Source organism: Hyaena hyaena, unplaced genomic scaffold (assembly GCF_003009895.1).
Source record: "Hyaena hyaena isolate Hyena2069 unplaced genomic scaffold, ASM300989v1 scaffold_268, whole genome shotgun sequence".
Lineage (NCBI taxonomy): Eukaryota > Metazoa > Chordata > Mammalia > Carnivora > Hyaenidae > Hyaena > Hyaena hyaena.
In genome coordinates, this window is record NW_024080898.1 from 2,056,915 (window position 1) to 2,071,034 (window position 14,120).

At 39.3% G+C, this 14,120-nt stretch overlaps 1 protein-coding gene across 6 annotated transcripts in view; it reads right to left on the reverse strand.

Annotated features, from left to right (window-relative positions):
- CYRIB (CYFIP related Rac1 interactor B) overlaps positions 1-14,120 on the reverse strand; it is a 146,194-nt gene that overhangs the window by 35,729 nt on the left and 96,345 nt on the right. The gene's annotated exons all lie outside the window — the stretch shown is intronic.

Below are 14,120 nucleotides of genomic sequence, written 5' to 3' on the forward strand. Positions count from 1 at the left end.
TATTTGATATACTTCAGAAGCACGACTTCAAAATAAATAATATTATAATTTAGAATAATAAACTGTGAGTCTTACAACATCAGAATTTAGAAGGAAAAATCTACGAAGATTCTCTTTCAAATTACTTGTATTGTAAACCCTGGATTAAACTAAATATTACAAGTGTTTACTAAAAAGCTGAAAAGAAATTTAACACACAGAAACCAGATCCAGGTTACATCAAATATTCATAGTATTTCTGGTAAAATTTTGTGACTAGGAGCTCCTATGTTATATGTTTGTTTCAAAGTTTGTGAGTGATCTGGAAAGAACTTGCTCTTCCTGGCCTATAGTCTGTGGAATGTATTTCTGAGTGCATGAAAGGCACTTAATAAATACATTAGACCATTCTCCACATTTGAAAAGAAGCTTCTTTAATTAGAGTAGAAGCTAGAGATACACAACTACATGTTAATATACTATTTCGTCCCTTTCTAGAAAACTCCTAATAGATGTCATTGTTTCATTTACCATTTTGAGCTCAGGGGCTTTATAATGCTGTCTCTTCCTCCTAGAAGGCTAAGATTTTCCCATGGCTGGCTTTTTGTTTTTCATTCTTCAGGCCCCAATGCAAATGTCCCCTCTTCAGACTGGTTTTGTCTGCCAACCTTTTCCATAGAAGTTACCCCTATACCTCATTGCCTTCTATCACATCACCTAACTTCTTCCTTCAACATACCTAACACACTCTGAATTACTCTATTCATTTAGTGTCCATCTCCTTCGTGTCCACTTTATAAACTTCATATTTCTGGGTGAGGGATGAGAAAAAAGAAAACTCATAAACATACTGATGAGCATCCCTACAAATGAGGGTTTCTTAAATTTGGCACTGGTAGCATTTGAACCGCAGAGTTCTTCGTTGTGGGGCTGTCCTGGGCACTGCAGGACGTTTAAGCAGCATTCTAGGCCTCTACCCACTGGATACCTGGTACCGACCGCCCCAGCACCCAGTTGTAATAACCAACACCACCTCCAGATGTGGTCAAATATCTCCTAGGGGGCAAAAATGCCCCAGTCAATAACCTCTACTTTAAAAGTATGGCCACTAACACAAAGCACATCCTCAGTTCCGCCCCATAATCCTACTGTGCATCTCTAATCAACCTACTCTCTCACTTCATCAGGTGACCACTGCACAGGGCTTTATTTACTTTTAAGCGCAAACCTCTAACAATCTATCCTCCACCCTCACATGTAAGAAATGACCTCACTACATCGTTTATAGAAATAAGACAATTATCTACTGTTCTTTCTACCAGCCTTTCTACCTCCTTCTCAAGGCTTCATGTCTCCTCTATACCACCTTGCCCTCTTTTTCTTTTTTTATTCATTTATTTTTAAGTTTACTTATTTATTTTTTTGAGAGAATGAGAGCAAGCAGGCAAGGGGCAGGAAGAGAGGGAGAGATTCCCATGCAGGCTCCGCACGGTCAGGTGCAGAGTCCAATGGTGCTTGAAATCAAGAACTATGAGATCATGACCTAAGCCGAAATCAAGAGTTGGATGCTTTACTGACTGAGCCACCCAACCACCCCCTTGCCTGTCCTCATTATAGCAAGAACTTGCCATATACGCTACCTGTAGTTATTTCTTTCTACTTTTTACCTCCCAGTCTTTCAACTCATTCCATACTGGCTTTTATTCCCATCAATACAAAGAAGCTGGTCCCTGTCAAGGTACCTAAATCCAAAGGGCAATTCTCATACTTCAATTTACTGGATTTCTTAATAGCCTTTGACCCAGTTTGTCACATATCTTCCTGAAATAGTTTCTTCATCTAACATTTAGGACAACCCATTTTCCTGAGTTTCTTTCCTACTTCATACTTTTCTGTTTCTATCCCTTTTGCTTTGGCATCTGTAGTTACTTCTATCTTAAACAAAACAAAAACTTACCTTGATTGTGCTTCGCTCACCAGTTCCTACCCTATTCCATGCTTCTTTTTGCCACAAAATTCCTTAAGAGAGTTACTTACACTCATCATCTTTTCTGTCTCTGTTAAACCCTCTCCAACCTGGCTCTTGCCCAACCATATGCACAAGCAAAACTGTTCTGCAAAGGTCACCAAAGGGGCTGCATGTTACTAATTCCAATGGTCAGTTCTCAAATCCTCACCTTACCTCCTCTGTCAGCTTCACTGACATAAGTGACATTCTCTCCTCGTCCTCAAAACACTTTTCTCATCAGCTTAAAGGACACCCCATCTTACTACCTCTCTCACTACTAGACTAGCCTTGTTCTTGCTACCATCACCTCTTGCCAGGATTACTTCAGAAGCCTCCTAACTGCTTCTACTTTTGCATCCTATTACAATCGCTTTTTATTACAAGAGGCAAAGCAATCTCTTAAAAATATAAATCGACCGGGGCACCTGGGTGGCTCAGATGGTTGAGTGTCCGACTTCGGCTCAGGTCATGATCTCACAGTTTCTGGGTTCGAGCCCCATGCTGGGCTCTGTGCTGACAGCCAGCTCAGAGCCTGGAGCCTGCTTCTGATTCTGTGTCTCCCTCTCTCTCTGCCTCTCCCCCACTTATGCTCTGTTTCTGTCTCAATAATAAATAAACGTAAAAAATTAAAAAAAAAAAAATCAACCACACCCTCTCTCTGCTCAAAAACATGCAATGGCTGACACACTCAGAATAAAATCCAAACTTCTTACCAGGTCCTACAAAATCCTACACGATATGTCCCTGACTCCCACTGGCCTCCCCTCCCCTCGTTCTTCACAACAGCCTGTTGCCGTTTCTCTAACACAGCAAGATTTCTCTCCTTTGGAGGCTCTGTACATGCCTTTTCCCTAGCCTGGAATGTTCTGTCCACAGACCCTCAAGCGACAAGCTACTGTACTTCACTGAGGTCACTGCTTAATTGGACCACCTCAGAGAGGCCTTCCTTGACTAACTCATCTGTAGTGTCGCTTCCTCTTCCCAAACCGGTGCTTATCACCATCCAGCACAGATTTCTCCCTTTATCTACTTGCTGCTGGCCCTGCAAGGAGCGCTTTTAGGAAAGCAGGGGCTCTGCTGTCTACACCACTCTATCCCCAGCACCTGGAACAATGCGTGGGGATGATGCAGCCACTGATAGTTGATGAATAAATGAATGACTGCAAAAAATACAAAAAACAAAAATCTGTAAAGTTTTAGAAGTGTTCCAAAAAAGGGAGAGGAAAAACCAAAATAAATACTGACAATTGAAAACTGAGTTAGGAAGGGAGGGAGGGAGGGAGGAAGGAAGGAAGGAAGGGCCTGATAATTTAGAAAGAGCACATATTTTCCCAGTCAGATCAAAGATGTCTAACTCTCCAAAGTAAAAATGGAGACCACCCTATATCATAATTCTCATCTTTGTAAAACTGAAGAGCATTCTGAACATTAAGAAAAAATTTAGGGGCGCCTGGATGGTTCAATCAAGCATCCGGCTTCAGCTCAGGTCATGATCTCATGGTTCGTGAGTTCGAGGCCCGCATCACACTCGGTGCTGACAGCTCAGAAGCTCAGAGCCTGGAGCCTGCTTCAGATTCTGTTATCTCCCTCTTTCTCTGCCCCTCCCCCACTCATGGTCTGTCTCTCTCTATCTCAAAAATAAACAAACATTAAATAAATTTTTTAAAAAACTTAAAAAGCTTGGAAAATGTGGGTTTGAGTTTTATTTAGTTTCCTTTAAACCCTAGGTCTTCCCCCAAAAAGTCCTATTTGGGAATTCTTCAAATCTGAGAAAGAATTAAAGAGTGTCAATCCTGCTCTGTCAAAATTTCACAAGGAGAACAAGCTCCAAAATCAAGCTAACATCCATTTTCATCTTCAACACAGCTAAGTGAATAAAAAAACAAAAAGAAATATGATAAAGTTGCTAAGAGAAAAAGGAGATACTGAAAAACATACTTTGTTCTCTCTAAAAACATTTAAAACACATTTTATAAGAATGCTTTAAAAGGGAGCACCTGGGTGACTCAGGTGGCCAAGCGTCTGACTTCAGCTCAGGTCATGATCTCGCAGTTCGTGGGTTTGAGCCCCGCGTCAGGCTCTGTGCTGACTGCCAGCTCAGAGCCTGGAGCCTGTTTCAGATTCTGTGTCTCCCTCTCTCTCTGACCCTCCCCTGCTCACGCTGTTTCTGTCTCTGTCTCTCTCTCTCAGAAATACATTAAAAAAAATTTTTTTTAATGCTTTAAAAGAATTCCGTTATCTTCCAATTTGTAGTGACTAAAAATGCGTGAATGTGAAAAAACTTATCAAAAAAGAAACTAAAAACTGCCAACCAGTTTTAGTGTTGAAGACAAAGAACTTCTTGTATTTACCCAAGGCAAGGGTAAATCTGAATCCTAGGCAAAAAGGTCTCCTAGAAAATATAATACTATAACATGTTGCAGACTTATATTCTGTTGTGCATAAAAACATTATTTAATATTAAATATGCTATTTCTCTGTATCATCAGACATGTAGGTCTGTAGAAACAACAGGAAGCCTTTGAAATTGACAAGATGTTGGTTTAATGTGGAATTAAACCACACTTCTGCTTCATTTGCCAAGAAATTTCTGGTTCTCATAAAACGTGCACCACGAATCTGAAGAAATATTAACAGAATGGAAAATAAGTAATGAAAAATATGGTCATATTTTCACTGACAACGGCACACACATGATGAACGAAGGCCAAGAGTAGCTGAGGAATCACAAACTTAAGCTCTGTTCACTGTCTTCAGTTGTGTGTTCAGACACTAATTATAACACCATGTAACAAAATATATTTTGCATAAGCAAAAATATAGTGAATCACTTTCATAATTCCCCTAAAACAAATCGCCAGATATACAGGGGACTGTAGGGTTATTTTTGTCATATACTCATTCAAGCACCTAACTACATGTTAAAAAATCTACTTCAATGTTAGAAAAAAATTAATATTGCGCTCTGAGTAACACTGCCAACAGAAACAAAATTACTAATAAGCAATGGTTCTTTCAGAGAAAGTAATTCACCTGCTGGAACCCGTTTTAAGAAATAAGTAAACTGTCAGGCTCTTAGAGAGTAATTACAAATCACAAAAATATAGGACATATGCTGCAATGATCCTTCTAATCAATCCACACTACACAGAAAATGTTACAATTAGGTGAATGCAAAGTTGAAAGGCAGGTAGAAATTCACGGTTTTGCTAATCTGCAAGTCAGTTATGAAACTCCAATGCCAGATTTCTAGATCTAAGTTTAATGATAAACATTTCTCAAGTGATTGCATAAAGCAGCAAGTATAAGCTAAAATAGCAGAGGCTTCAAAAAATTTCAAATGGCATCAACAATCTCACTTAGCACATCCTCTTCTAAAAATATGCAGGCACCGTCCCCTTCAAACACTGCACCAAGTCTACCAAGTTTGTAGAACTCCTTCCAGGAAACTACATCATCACCATTTGAAACCCAATGTTGATTAACATTGCGAATGAACATTAGAGTGACTCCAGGAGAAAGCTAGCAGTTGACAATAGAATTAAGAACAAAATATTTTCAGTATTTAAAATCTGACTGTTAAAAGTGTAATAATTAACATTTTGATAAATTTCCAGATTAATATATCCCAGATTAATGTTCTATGATGATTTTTGGCTTTGGCTTTAGCTGAATATTGACCTTATTGGGCAAACGTATTTGGTGCAGCTCCAATAAAAGCACACAAAGTAAATCTTCAACATGGCACAGAGTCAATATCCAATAAATACCTACTGAATTAATTTAAGAACTGTAAACAGGTGGGATCCAGTGGCATTTCTTTTACTTGAAGGATCAGTTAGGTACACAGTAATTTAAAGGAGAGATATAATCACAACTCCTTCTTAGCTTCTAACATGGCTGCAGCTCCCATCAGGAACACAGCAGTTGACTGTACTGGTGGGAAACCAACAGTTAGATGAGTGCCATTAAAATGGAGAGAAATAACGACTCAAACAAGCCTACCAATAAAGCACCTATAATAATTACCCTGATATTATACTACCTGCTCTACTGACTGCACTACAAATGCACATAACACCTAACCATCTCGAGTACCTTTGTCTCCAATTCTTTCCTCTCCCCTTTCTTCCCAACAAGGGGAGCTCTAAACACAATCGCTGTTCTAGTACAATGATGATGACTGAGCAAAAAAGATTTGTTCAATAAATGCATAACCAAGACTTCCCTTTATCTCTTGTCCTTGTTGCGGTCTGACCTTTAAATGGTAAACATGTTCAAGCAGAACCTAAGCTCCAAGGACTTGAGCCCTCTTCCCACTCCTGGATCCACCTCACTCGATAAAAGTTAAGTAGACTGAGCATCCCCTCTGGGACTCCGTATTCACAAGGGTTTTCCTGAGTGCCTGCACTCCAAAGACTATCTGAGCATGAGCTATCCAAGAACTCAAGTTCTGAAAGCATGAAAACGGTGGCATTGCACTTAAATCAACAAAGACATATGAATACGGTGTAGTAAAAAAGGTAGACTGTGACAATTTACTTACTCTCACCCCCCAAGCTCATCCTTCTATAATCTGCTTTTAATGTGAGGACTAAGAAGCTGAAGAGTTTATTTCTTAGACTACTTTGTCAGCTGGCTTCTCACTGGGCCCCATCAACTATAAGGAAATTGGAAGGTGGGAAGAAAGAAGATCCCTGTTTGGGGGCACCTGGCTAGCTCAATCAGAAAAGCACACAACTCTTGATCTGAGGATCCTGTGTTTGAGCCCCTCATTGGGTAGAAGAGATTACTTAAATAAATTAAGCCAAAAAAAAAAAAAAAAAGAATGAAGTCTTTCCTTGTTTTTCAAATTCTGTCAGCATTTCCTGTCATCAAAAGCTGGCTATGGCTGTAGGCTCTAGCTTCCTGGGGAATGCCTACCAGTGCCTGGCCCCTCCAGAGGTCTGAGCTTCCAGCCTTATAGAGTTCCTCCTTGGAGCTCCAAAATTCTGCCTAACCTACTTTTTTCTTGCTTTCCCCCCCAGCTCTAGAAGTGGCAGATGCTTCCTGTGGTTACCATTAATATCTTAGTTACCTCATGTGACATAATATGTATTTGGTCTTTACCGCCCCCTCCCTCATGCTTAACCCTGAGCTCCTAAATCCCCTGGAACTTGGGGGGTGACAAAAGCATCTTTTATTTTAATAAGTCTCCCAGACAGCTTCAAGATGAAGGCTGAATGCCAAAAAGGCCAAGATACACTTAGGTTTCAGCCCTATCTCCTGACCTGAGGGGAGAGGGGCTGGAGACTGGACTGATCACGAGTGGCCAATGATTATAATCAGTCATGCCTACATACTGGGACCTCCATTAAAACCCCTAAATGATGGGAGTCTGAGGAAATTCTAGGTTGATAAAAAGCATCCACATGGGGAGGGAACATACCACAACTCCATGGGGACAGAAGCCCCTGTGCTCAGGACACTTTGTGCACATTTGAACCCTTTATAAACTTCTTTATAATAAACTAGTACTAGTAGAAGTAAAGGGTTTTTCTGCATTCTGTGAGCTGAGGAAGGAGTGATGGGAACCCCCACCCCCTTTCACAGCTGGACGGTCAGAAGTACAGGAGGCTTAAGATTTGTGAATGGCATCTGGAGTGGGATGGAGTCTTGAAGGATGAAGCCCTTAACCTAAGAAGTCTGCACAACAACTCTACATAGAGTCAGAATCAAAATGAATCGGAGGACACCCAGTTGGTGTCTGGAGAGTTGGGAGAATTGGCTGGCGTGGGAGGAAAAAGCCCCACACATTTGGTATCAGTAGTGGTTTTGGAAAACAGTTCAGAGTTAATAGTGGTGTTGGAAGTAAAAACACCCACCTCAGCATCCTCTTCTTGCTCAGGCTTCCAACATTTGTGTAAATAAACCCTTATGTTAAGTCCCTTTTTAAAATACCTAGCACAGTTTCTGCTACCCTCATTTAATCTGACTGATACAGAGGAAGTTCTAGAGACTAGCTGAATCCTTATCTTTACCAACACTATCTAATCCATCATCATCAGGTACTAGTGTGTAGCTATTAATAATGTGATCCTTTGATTCTCCTTCCTTTGTAAAATGTAGAGGAGGAGAAGGATTTGGCTATTCTAGGTGCCCAGCCATAACACCAGCACAGAAGTACTAAAATCTCACCACAAATCCCCACCACATGTCAAGAGCAATATATTAGTCTAGTAATTACATGGAGAGAAGTTACTTGCCTTCAAGAAACGTGACATAAACGAACAATACAATAGAAATTGGGAGACTTGATTTCTAGTCCTGACTCTCACAAAATATATGACGACTTTATAGAAGTCAGTACTTGTTAGACTGAATCTCTCACATTGCTTCTGGCTAGGACTCTACAAATGTTACAAGGCATCTTTCCTAATGCTGACATCTAGTGGATACACTTAGATTTAGTAACATTTTAAAATGAAAACTCTTATTTACACTATTTTAAATAAAAGACTCTCTAGTATTCCTGGCCATGTGCAATAAATACAATTAGGAAACCAATGCTGCTCCCTAAATGGAAGTGAACCATATAAATTAATGTTACATGAGACCGTCATGGCATGTTTGTGCCTGATTCAGAGATTACTAGTAACAGTACTCTTCCATGCCTCCAGCCATTAATAATTACACCACCAATGCAAATTAATGCCTGAGGTGTAGATTTAAAAGAAATGCTTCTTGCTACAATGTCTTGCATCAGGTACAGACAGGGCAGAAGACTGATACAAAGTTCCAAGTAGTTTAAGAAATTTACAGAATGGTGATGGGTATATGAAAAAAACAAAAAACACTGAAACTCAAAATTACCTATTTTATAATTAATAATTCATAATTTATAATGTAAATAATTCCAAATTTGCTTCAGAAGCCTCCCTACATTTTTGTGCAGTTAACCTCCCAACTGTCCCCAACCAACTTTCCTCTTCCCCATCTCCTAAGGATAAGCTTAAAGGTATGCTTCCTTTTCAAACATATTGTGAAATTTTTACTGTGAAGGTATATATTCATAAACAGTACAACACTGTTCTGCTTTTCAATTTATGTAAGTGCTATATTGTACATATTCCTTTAAAACCCACCTCTCACATGCAATGGTGTTTTGAGAATGATCCATGTTCACTTACTGAGATGTTACACACTATTCCACAGTTCTACGAAAGTCTATTGAGGAACAAAGACTTTTTCATTTTTCTCCAATAACAAAGAATACTTTACACATATACCTGTATATACTTATGCCCATGTACAAGAGTTTCCACTGGACAGCAGTCTAGAAATTAAAAGGCAACCATAACTTGACTAGATTGTGCCAAACTGCTTTCCGAAGTACTTCTATCCATTCACTGTTCCACTAGTAAAGATTTCTTCTCTCCCATCCTCCAAAACCTCAAGCTTCAAATTTTAGACTGTGAAATATCTCACTGATGTTTTAATTTATATTTTTTGATCACCGGTAAAAATGTGCCTCTATCTCTATGTTTATAGGCCATCTGTAAAATGTATACTCACATCCTCTGTATCTTGTAGCATTTATTTTTCCGGTATCTCTTCCACACCTACCTTTCCATACACTGTCCTCTGTATTGCTGGGCTTAGTATCTAACATGTAAATAACATCCTTGCCAGCTGTTAGGTTACGGCAGTAAGAGGCACTAGAGGGTGAGAAAGCAGGACAGAGAGAGAAGCTTCCCTGTCTCTGGTCAGGACAGACCAGCAGCTGTGCTAAGAGCAGTCAGATGTGGTGAGGCCAGCAGGCACTGCCCCAGTCAGAGAGGCAGAAGCAAGCGCAGCCTGTGGGGCTCCAGTCCAGGGGAGGGGGCGGCTAATCTCTGGTAGCAGTACCATCACCCATCTTTTCTTTGCCACTGTTTCCTCTTGCCCTCTGCTCTTCCAGTCTAATATCTGTGTAACCAATCCTCTATGTTAAATTCCCTGTTTAGGGGCATCTGGGTGGCACAGTCAGTGAAACAAGACTCCTGATGTTGGCCGAGGTCATGATCTCACAGCTGTGAGATGGAGCCCCACTCAGCATGGAGCCTGCTTGGGATTCTCTCTCCCTCCCCACTTGTGTGTTGTCTCTCAAAATAAATAAACAAACTTTAAAATTAATTAATTCCCTGTTTAAAATTCCCAGAGTGGTATGTTTTCTGAACGCCCCTCCCTTCTCCCCCCCACCGCCGCAGGGTTTAGGAATTCTAGATAGGAAATCTGGATACCAATCTTTTGATGCTTAAACACACTGCCAAGTATCTTCTTCTAGTCTGCAATGTCACAGTATCCTAGGCTTAAATTTGTTTATATCATTTTGTCACACATAATCCACTTTTCTTTGTGGTCTATGTTTATCATTTAAGTAATGATTCCTGCAAAACTGCCTTAGCTATTCTTGGCCTTTTATTTAGCCATGTAACTGTCAAGTTCTACAAAAATCTTAATGGGATTTTGACTTGATTTTGCATTAAATACACAAATACCAAGGTAGAACTTCCACCTTTACAATATTAACTATTATTTTCATCTATGAATATGAGATTATAAAAATGTAAGATTACATGAATACATTTTTTTTTTCATGTTTATTTTTGAGAGAGAGAGAGAGAACGAGCAGGGGAGAGGCAGAGTTGAGTTAGGGGTACAGAGGATCCAAAGTGGGCTCCATGCTGATAGCAGTGAACCCAATGCAGGGCTCAAACTCATGAACTGCGAGATCATGACCTGAGCCAAAGTTGGACACTCAACCAACTGAGCCAGCCAGGTGCCCCTACATGAATACATTTTCTATGCTAAACCATCCTTGTTTTCCTGGGATCAACTTTATATAGTCATTAAAATATAAATGTATTACAGGTGGCTCAGTCAGCTAAGCATCCAGCTTCGGCTCAGGTCACGATCTCGTGGTTCATGAGTTTGAGCCCCACGTTGGTCTCTGTGCTAACAGCTTGGAACCTGGAACCTGCTTCAGATTCTGTGTCTCCCTCACTCTCTGCCCCTCCCCCCCAAAAATAAACATTAAAAAATTTTTAATTAAACATTTTTTAAAAATACATGTATTTCTAGATTTGGTTTAATATTTCACTTTGAATTATTTCATAAATAAGACTGACCTACAGTTTTTTTTCTCTTGTCTGATTTTGCTATCAAGCCTATTTTATATATCACCGCTTTCTATTCCACAGAAAAGTATAAAAGAACATGAATATTTGTGTCTCCTTAAAATTTGTGTTTAAATCCCAACACCCAATGTGATTAAACCATCTCAGAGGTGATTAGGTCATCAGTGTGAAACCCCCATGAATGGAATTAATGTCCTCATAAAAGAGAGCCCTGATAGCTCCCTTGCTCTTTCTACCATGTGAGGACACAGAAAGAAGACAGCTACGTATCAACTGGGAAGTGTGCTTCACCAGGACCCAACTATGCTGGAACTATGACCTTGGGACTGTGAGAGATACATTTGTTATTATACGCCACCGAGTTTACTGTATTTTGTCATAGCAGCCCAAACTAAATACAACACATGATAAAATGGAAGACTCAAACTTGACCACATAACCTTAGTATGAATCTATTCTACAACATCCGTGCCAGGCAGCCAACCAGACCCTACTTCAATATTTCACCCTGCATGACCACACCCAAAGAGTCACTCATTCTGTTCTCAAATGACTTAAGTTTTAGATTTCAATTTTTTGAATCTTTTTTAGAAACTTCAGCCGATGACTCAATGATGCACAATCAATCCAACATGAACCAGGCAAAGAATCACACAAAACTTGGATTAAGCTGATATTCGCCCATTTGTTAATCTCTCCTCGTTGGTCCCGGTTCTCACTGGCCTCTGAGAACTAAACTGAACAGTCCGTGTGCCACTTAACAACCCATTAAATATTGGAATATCTTAAAATATATTAAACTGAAATTAAAAGAAATTTACCCATTAGACAATATACATATACTCATACAGACAAAAATTAGAAACAAAAATCTCCTGTCTAGTATTTAGAAGGATTGAGTTTCTGAAAGAGAATAAAGTTTAAATGGAGATATTTAGGAATACTCATCATAAGGACCTTCTTAAACATTACAGCCTGAAGAAACAAAGGGCAACAGAACCATTTTGCCCCAGCACCTTGCCCTCAGAACCAAATGAAAGTAAAAACCAGTGACAGAGCGGTCTGTGTGCCACACACGATGCGAAGTAATACGTGCACAGTATTACCTTATAAAATGCTCAACTGCTTCTGAGGTTGTCTAGCACTACAATCCTCATTTTACTTCTGAGCAACCCGAAGGTCAGAAGGATTAAGTAACTTTCTCAAGGTCAACAAATCAGTAAACAATGAAGCTGGAATTCTTACTCAGGCAAATCTCCCTCCTAACAGTTCTCTTAACCTTTCTGCCATATTGCTTCTTAGTCATAAATGAAAATACACACAATTCATCCAAAAAGAGTGAAGGAAAATTTCAAGTGTTCCTGAAAGAAATTAACTCAATACTAGTACTAAAATTCTCACAGAAAAAGAAAATTTAAGAAAAAAGTATGATGACTAGAAAAAGATGACAAATGCTAAGAAATGTCCTTACATGTTTCCCTACCATTTGTCAGGTCTTTCTGTTTGAGCTTGGCATGCTAAAGGGATTTAGTACAGCACCATTACAGTAGGGCACAAGTGCGTCCCTTGTTACTGAACTTCAATTAAAATGATTCTCTTAAATATAACTCCTCCAGGCTCATCAGAAACAGAATACAAAAACAAAATACACATTTTCTCTTTTGGTAATCATATCATCTTAAAGATATGTACGTGACTAATCTTTCTAGGTTTATAAATCAGTATCTCCTATAATATGAAAAAGAATCCAGCAGACCAAAATGCAGAATGTATATATTATAAAAATGCTTTTGAATAAGTATGTTATCTAATTATTACAGATTTTAAAGTTTTGCACAGTTTTTAACTAAAACATTATTTATATAAGTCAGAATTCAAATCACTTAACAATTCTGAATATTTTTACCATGTTTTGAACATTGCTGGTAGGGAGAAAGAGAAAGGAAGGAAGTGAACGGTATGAGAAAAGGTAAAAAATCACCCCAGAATATAGGGTTCATGACAGGACTTGAAATCACCTAGCTCAGTTCTCTAATTTTGTAGAAAGAAACTGAGGACTAGAGCAACTTGGTGACTTGGTACTGTTTTTAAAAGTGGGACATAATCCAGTAACCTGGACAGTGCAGCCTTTGAGAACATATTTAACATATGGCATCAGCAGATCACACTGACAGAACAAATCTAGTGCCACAACCAAAAACTACCCCACAGTCAGATGCCCCACAATGTCCCCTTCAAGACAAGGAATAGTGCTGTTTTGGCTCTCAGCCAAGCTTCAACAGATCTGCCATTCCCTTTATCTGTAGTCAGCTGCAAGGTGCTGAACAACCATTTGTCAAATTCAGTGGCAGCATTCTAGGCTCTTCTAGCTCAGGCTGGCACATGAACACCGTACAGATCATACTACTGAGTTAACTGTAAAACACTTGGTCACTTTTCATAAGTCTTGACCTTTTTTTATGATTCCTTAACACAAGCATCAGACCTTACTATTTGTATCCTTCCTGTGGAATTTAATTATGACGCTTCTCTCGTTGAACTTTCAGCATCTCAAACTGAGATTTTATTTTCTACCTGTTAATTTCATGTTCCTTGAATCGGAATGTGAATTCTCTGAAGGTGAGCACGCTCCATGGCTTAGCACTTATCTTCAACTATCTTTTCCACAGAACATGCTGTTTCTGTGATTATTTACCAGCAAACAAGCTTCTTCAGAGCTATTTCAAGACCTTCTAGCCTACACTATGAGGATATTTCATAAAAGACTGTGTAACTCCACTTTTTAAAGATTAGTTACACAGAACATAAAAAACCACATGTATTCAAATATGATGGAGAAAGAAAGGTGTAGTTGACTTTTCGTTAACGGGAGATCTTAATCTGGGATCCGGATGAAGAATGCAGTGACCTGTGAATTTGGATGGGTACCTTTTCACTAACCTCTATATGAAGCTCTACAATTCCTTCAATCAAAA